The sequence below is a fragment of the Panthera pardus genome, unplaced genomic scaffold (genome assembly GCF_024362965.1).
Source record: "Panthera pardus isolate Hobbes unplaced genomic scaffold, ASM2436296v1 HiC_scaffold_11, whole genome shotgun sequence".
Taxonomy (NCBI): Eukaryota; Metazoa; Chordata; class Mammalia; order Carnivora; family Felidae; genus Panthera; species Panthera pardus.
The window spans coordinates 3,004,425-3,011,054 of NW_026526666.1; the positions used below are offsets into that span (position 1 = coordinate 3,004,425).

At 47.9% G+C, this 6,630-nt stretch overlaps 1 non-coding gene across 1 annotated transcript; it reads left to right on the forward strand.

The window, feature by feature from the left end:
* Window positions 1-6,093: 6,093 nt before the first annotated feature.
* LOC128776030 (U1 spliceosomal RNA) lies at window positions 6,094-6,258 on the forward strand. Its single transcript, XR_008421005.1, has one exon. It is a non-coding gene; the product is annotated as a U1 spliceosomal RNA (small nuclear RNA).
* Window positions 6,259-6,630: the final 372 nt, after the last annotated feature.

Here is a 6,630-nt window from a genome sequence, read left to right on the forward strand (position 1 = left end):
CATGAGGAAGTGGGGCCCAAGCAGAAAAACAGCAGAGATGGAAGCCTTTCTAAATTTTTTTTTATGTTCTTATTTTATTTAAAGCAGTTGTTTGGGGGTGCCTGGGTGGCTCAGTCGGTTAAGCGGCCGACTTTGGCTCAGGTCACAATCTCGCGGTCTGTGAGTTCGAGCCCCGCGTCGGGCTCTGTGCTGACAGCTCAGAGCCTGGAGCCTGTTTCAGATTCTGTGTCTCCCTCTCGCTGACCCTCCCCTGTTCATGCTGTCTCTCTCTGTCTCAAAAATAAAATAAAAACGTTAAAAAAAAATTTTTTTTAAAGCAGTTGTTGTAACGTTTACTTCTTTTTGAGAGAAAGAGACAGAGCGTGAGTGGGAGAGGGGCAGAGAGAGAGGGAGACACAGAATGTGAAGCAGGCTCCGGGCTCTGAGCTGTCAGCACAGAGCTGACACGGGGCTCGAACTCACGATCTGTGAGAACATGACCTGAGCCGCTCAAGGGAAATGGAGCCTTTCTAAAATGCAAGACAATAGCCACAGACTCTATAAAGATGATGACACAGGTGGTGAAATCCCATTCTGCTTCCGCAAAGAATGGCCCCACGTTGCCAGGATTTTGTCATCCTAACGCCCCATCACATGCCAGGCAATCTGCTCCTGAATCAGAAAAAGTAAGGTTGAGTGAACAACGGCTGTGAAGTACGAGAACATTTGGGGCCAGTGGAAAACCAAGACGGCCAGTTTGTTCTTCCGGGCTCTCTGACAAATCCTGTATTTTGGTTTTTGTATTCCTTCACCTACCATAGTGTGGGGAGACTTGTATAAAATTGCAAAATTAGTCTACCAGCAATGTCTGACCAGTCAGGTCTGTAATCCTGGAAAAGCTATTTTTGTTCTAAAGGCCTCAAACCTCCCTCTGGACCCTTTGAACACCTGCAGCTGGACTTCATCCAGTTGCCACCTAGTACAGGTCATCAATATATTCTCGCCCTGGTATGTTACGTTTTCCAGATGGGCTGATGCCCCCACAGTAAGAAAAAAAGCTGTTACAGAGTGTGTTTCCGGGGGGCCTGGGCGGCTCAGTGGATTAAGCGTCTAGACTCTTGATTTAGGCTTAGGTCATGATCTCACGGTTGGTGAGTTCGAGCCCTGCATGGGGCTCTGCACTGACAGTGTGGAGCCTGCTTGGGATTCTCTCTCCCCCTCGCCCTCTGCCCCTCCCCGCTCATGCTTGCTCACGCTCTCTCTCCAAATAAATAAATAAACTTAAAAAATTTAAAAAAGAAAGGAAGAAAGAAAGTGTGTTTTCCACTTGCCGTGTACCCCCCACAATCTCCGTATCACTGGAAAAATACAAACCTTAACGAAAACCTTGCAGACTTCTCAGAATTCTGTCAGTGTGTAACCTTATGTTGTTCCCTTGTCACCTCGTGCTAGGATTACCAGCTGCTGTAAGTCTGTAGTGTCTTCTGCTCAGGCACATCTATCATCAGTAGGTTAAAGAAGACTTCCCAGATCCCAATTTAAAAGATTCTGTTGGTCACAGTCTGTGTAGCCCGGTGACTGGGTATTCTGGAAATGTCATCAGAGGAAGACAGCCCGTGAGCCTCATTCGGAGGGATCTAACCAAGTGCCCCTGACCACAAATACTGCCACAAAACTGGGAAGCATGGACCCTTGGGTACACATCACACAGCTAAAAAACGTTCCACCTGATACCTGGGCCTGTGTAGATGCTGGAGACTTTCAAATCAAAGTGATGAAAAGAAGCAGTTGACTTTGAGGTAGACTGCTCCCACCCAAGACAACAGATCAAGATTTCATACTTGAACTAAACATGAAACCCTTTCTCCTTTCCTTTCCTTTCCTTTCCTCTGGCATTGGCCTGGAAAGATAACACCTTCATCTTTATCCCCCAGACCATTGCTAACGGGGGGGAACCTCTGGAACTTAGAACAACCTTTTATTTAAGCCTAGGACAAAATCTCATTCTGCCCCTAGCTTGTCACAAGCAAAATGAGACATCTCATTGGCCGAATCCCTGTTTACATTGTGAGTTAGAGAGGACCTACCAGGAGGCTTTCATGAGTCGGGATTCACTCTTACTGGCAGATCCCTGCTCCCTGACAAGGGATAAAAATAAATGAGGCTATCTATGATCAGGAACTTCTTAATTCTTAAAGATATTGCAGAATCTGCTAAAGCAGTAATGGCCCAGCAAAGATCCTTAGACTCTCTGGCCAAAGTTGTTCTTTAAAAAAAAAAAAAAAAAAAAAAAAATTAATGTTTATTTATTTTTGAGAGAGACAGAGCGTGAGTGGGGGAGGGACAGAGAGAGGGGGAGAGCCAGAATCTGAAGCAGGCTCCGGGCTCCGAGCTGTCAGCACAGAGCCAGACGCGGGGCTGGACACGGGGCTCGACGCGGGGCTCGAACCCACGGACCGCAAGGTCATGACCTGAGTCGAAGTGGGACGCTCAACCGACTGAGCCACTGGGCCACCCAGCCACCCCCAAAATGGTTCTTGATAATAAAATAGCTCTTGATTATTTTTTAGCGGAGCAAAGAGGTGTCTGTGCTGTGGCCAGCACCACCTGCTACACCTGGATTAACACCTCTGGGCCAGTGAAAACTCAAGATATGTTTTCCGCAACACCCTCCCCTCCCCCTCTTCTTAGCAGAGGTCCTGTGAGCACATGGCAAGAGGGGGCTGCCTATAAGCCATGACAAGAGGCCTCAGAAGGAAGCTGTAGGGAAGGCTAAACTCTTTCCCCTACCCTCTTAAGGTCTCAGGCTGGGCCTCAGCATTAAGTTGGCATAAAACAGATTAGCAGGAGAAGAACATAGACATCCTTCCCATGCACATGGGAGCTTTCAAGGAAGAAGAAAGATCCAAAAAGTACTTAGACCTAAGTGGTCATGTACTAGGTGCGGCAAAGAGTAGTAATTATGAAAAGGAACCAAAATATACGAGGAGGCAAAAGACAGATCAGGGTTATTTTAACAAGGTCTGTTTGTATAGATTTCTCTCAGCCTCGACTTCCTAAATCTGGTGACAAGAACCTTTCTCTCCTCCTGGTATAGGGAGGGCATCTTTCCCATGGCAGTTTTATCTTCTGCTCTTAGGAAGAGGAAAGGAGGTCAGAGCACTCTTGCATCTGTTTTTCGAGCATGCCCTTCGCTGAAAATAATCCTTAAGCCAAAGTGGCCTATTTGGGGGTAGCATATTTGGCCAGATTCGAAACCTACCCTGATGGCACCTGGATCTTGGACTTCCCACCCTCCAGAACTGTGAGAAATAAATGGCTGTTGTTTAAGGCAGTCTGTGGTGTTCTGTTAGAACAGTCTGAGCATGCCAGTACACCCATCCACAATGCCAGGACTTGGTAATTGATAATTTCCCTCGTGTTTGTTCCTGCTTCCAACTTAGGACCAACCAGAGAAAGCCAGGTATGCACCCCCACCGACCTCACAGGATACCTCTAAATTCTAGTCAGTCAGTGTGAAAATTAATAACGGGAAACCTCACTAGAATGGAGTTGGGAGGCCAGAAGGGGGAGCTATAGCACTCAACACGAATTAAAGGAAGAATTGCCAATTGTAGACCCCAACAGAAGAATTCTCAACGGGAAAGAGTCATCAATGACAGGCCCCAATAGGAAGAAGAATGTATATTGCATCTCCTACAAGAAATTGAGGACCACCCCCCACCCCCTCCCCACCCCCCCGCGGAGGGAGCCAATGAGAAACAGTCATCACCCTGAACTCTTGCTTTTCTCCAATGGACTTTACTTCAAAACAGCCTCTCTCAACTGCCTCCTTCTCCTCCATCTAGTGATATTCCCCTCCTTTGTTTATTCAGCTTGCCTGTGGCTCTGCCATAGCATGAATGTCCTGGATTGCATTTCTCTGATGTTCCCAAATAAGCCCATTTTTGCTGGGAAGATAACTTTTATTTTTAAGGTTAATACCTGCCTACAGCTTACCCATGCCAACGGCCTCCAATCAGGGCACACCTGAAGCCTTCCCATTTTTCTACTGTAAAGTTCTCCCACTCCTCTGCCTTCCTTTCATTTCAGTCTCTGCAAAAACGCAAGCCCTGCATAAATAAGCCTTTGCTCTTCTTGCTTGGCTTTTGCTTTTTAACAGGAGCGTCACTGTAGGGTTGGCAAGGACTCCCTCCTTGACTAACTTAAGTCAGGCTCCTGGGGCCCTCAGTTAGTCCTAGTCCTCAGCCTTCCAAGCCCAGTTCCAGCAAGAATCCCCCCATCCTTGATATCTAAACAAGTTCCTTGTAGCAATTTGCCAGTCACTGACTCCCTCACTCTTTCCTTTGGCTGTAAATCCACAGTTCTCCTTGCCGTCTTTGGGAGTTGCCCTCAGTTTTATATTGAAGTTTGTTTCCCCGACTGCAGTACCTAAGGCCAAATCTCTCCAGGCAATCCCTTACAGGCTGATGCCACGTCTTTCCTCTCAGGCTGTTAGCGAGTCCAAGCTCCTCCTGCTCCCTGTGTGACAGGCAAATGGAGAGGCAAGATGTGGGGACAAAGAAAGTGACTTTATTCAGAAATCCAGCAAACCGAGGAAATGGTGGACTATTCTCCCAAAGAACCATCTCCTCTTGTCATGAAATCCAAGTTTCTTTTATGTTGGCAAAAGGGGGAAGTGGGAGGGGGCTGGAGTCAAAAGGTGGCTGACATCTGCAGACATCTGAGGGAGGCCGTGTAGGTTTTTTGTCCTTGGTCAGGTGATCTCTGTGTACAGGAATCTGGTCATGTCGATCCTGTACATCTTAAACAGAGCATAGTCCTTTCTGTACCTACTTCCTTGTCTCCTCAGGTGAGGTAGATTTCAGGTGCAAAGCAGCTTTCGCAAATCTTAGCTGTCACATGCCCAGTGTAGAGCTAAGCAAGCAGATAATTCTAAGCTGTAAGATGCAGCAGCAAGGGAAATAGAAGCAATATGGAGTCGGACATGGTGTTTCTGTTACAAGGCTGGTCAGATTCTCTGGAAAGTATTTCTTCACTCGCACCTGGACAGTGCGTCTGGCTGCCAGGATTCAGGGAATGGGGTCTGGATCAAACTTGATTCACATTCAGTTGCGACACCGTCACCTAATCCCCGTTGCCATGTCCTTCAGTGGCCTCAGTGGCCACAGAGCCCTTGCCTTACCGTTTCCAGAGGAGAACTTTTCAGTAAATGTTTTGTGATTTGAGCAACAGAATAGAATCTACTTTTAATGTTCACATAGCCTTGAAGCTGGGTTTCCAGCCTGGAACACCAATAGGGGTAAAAACAGAAGGGTTGGTTTGCAGTCACCTGGCTGTTGTGTCTAGTTTCATAAATTCAGTTTCTTTCGATACCGGATAGCTTCAAAAATTTTTTGAAATGCATCGCAGAGGTAACTCACCGAACTTGAAAGGAACCCTTTCCTTTGTAGTCCTAAATGTTGCGCCCTACACATTGAAAGGTAATTTTTTTAAATGTTTATTTACTTTGAGAGAGAGAGAGAGAGAGAGCGCGAGCACGAGCGCGCACACATGTGCGCTTGTGAGTAGGGGAGGGGCAGAGAGAGACGAAGCGAGAGAACCCAAACCAAGAATCAGACCCTAAGGGGACTGAGCCACTCGGGCGCTGCAAAAGGCCTTATTTATTTAAAGAAAGGTACACAGGCGCCAGCAGCCTGCCAGACAGGTTCCCCGCCGGCCGGAGGTTCAGAACTCACACCCTCTGCCCCAGCAGGTGGGCACTTGGAGGAAAAGAGGGACAAGCCAATTTCACCCTCCTGAGGGTTGGCTGGCTATATTGAGGAGGGGGCAAGGGCGAGGCATGGGCTGGAGGGAAGGCGCGTTCCCGTGACGTCACGGATAGGGCGTGTGCTATGTAAATACGGGAGCGCAGGGGCTGCTGTTTCGGTAACTACGGCTTAAATAGCGTATGATCTCGCGTGCTGTGGGAGCCGTTTCAGGACTGTTGGTTGCAAGTGCATGTGTTGCGTGTGTGGAAGTCCTAGGGAGGCTCGGGGGTGTGTGGACGGAAGTGACCGTGTGTAGAGAGTGTCATGCGTGAGAGGGTGTAGTGGGGCGGAGGAGGCGGAAATCATACTTACCTGGCAGGGGAGATACCATGATCAGGAAGGTGGTTTTCCCAGGGCGAGGCTTATCTATTGCACTTCGGGGTGTGCTGACCCCTGCGATTTCCCCAAATGTGGGAAACTCGACTGCATAATTTGTGGTAGTGGGGGACTGCGTTCGCGCTTTCCCCTGATTCTTCATGGTGGCAAAGACAGAGAAGAGGGTGTTGTTCTGAGGTGTGGTGTTTTGGCTTAATCAAGCTGGTTGGGTGTGGTTTTTCCGCTTCTACGCGTTGCTACGGTTCCTCACGAGCTTTTTACGTTTTTGAGTTTTGCCTTTGTTTTATTTTGTGGCTTTACGTATTGGTGTTTTGGGGTACGGAAGTTCTGTACTCCTGCGTGTACATTCAGGTCAAAGGTGTGTTTGTTATGAATATAACATGTGTGAAGGCACCGTAGTGCACGCAGTTCGCATGAACGGGTGTGATTTTTCGTAGGTGCTTTTTTTTTAGTTTACAGGCTGAAAGGAACTCTTTGTGGGTGGTTCGTGCTGCGTAGGCCAAGG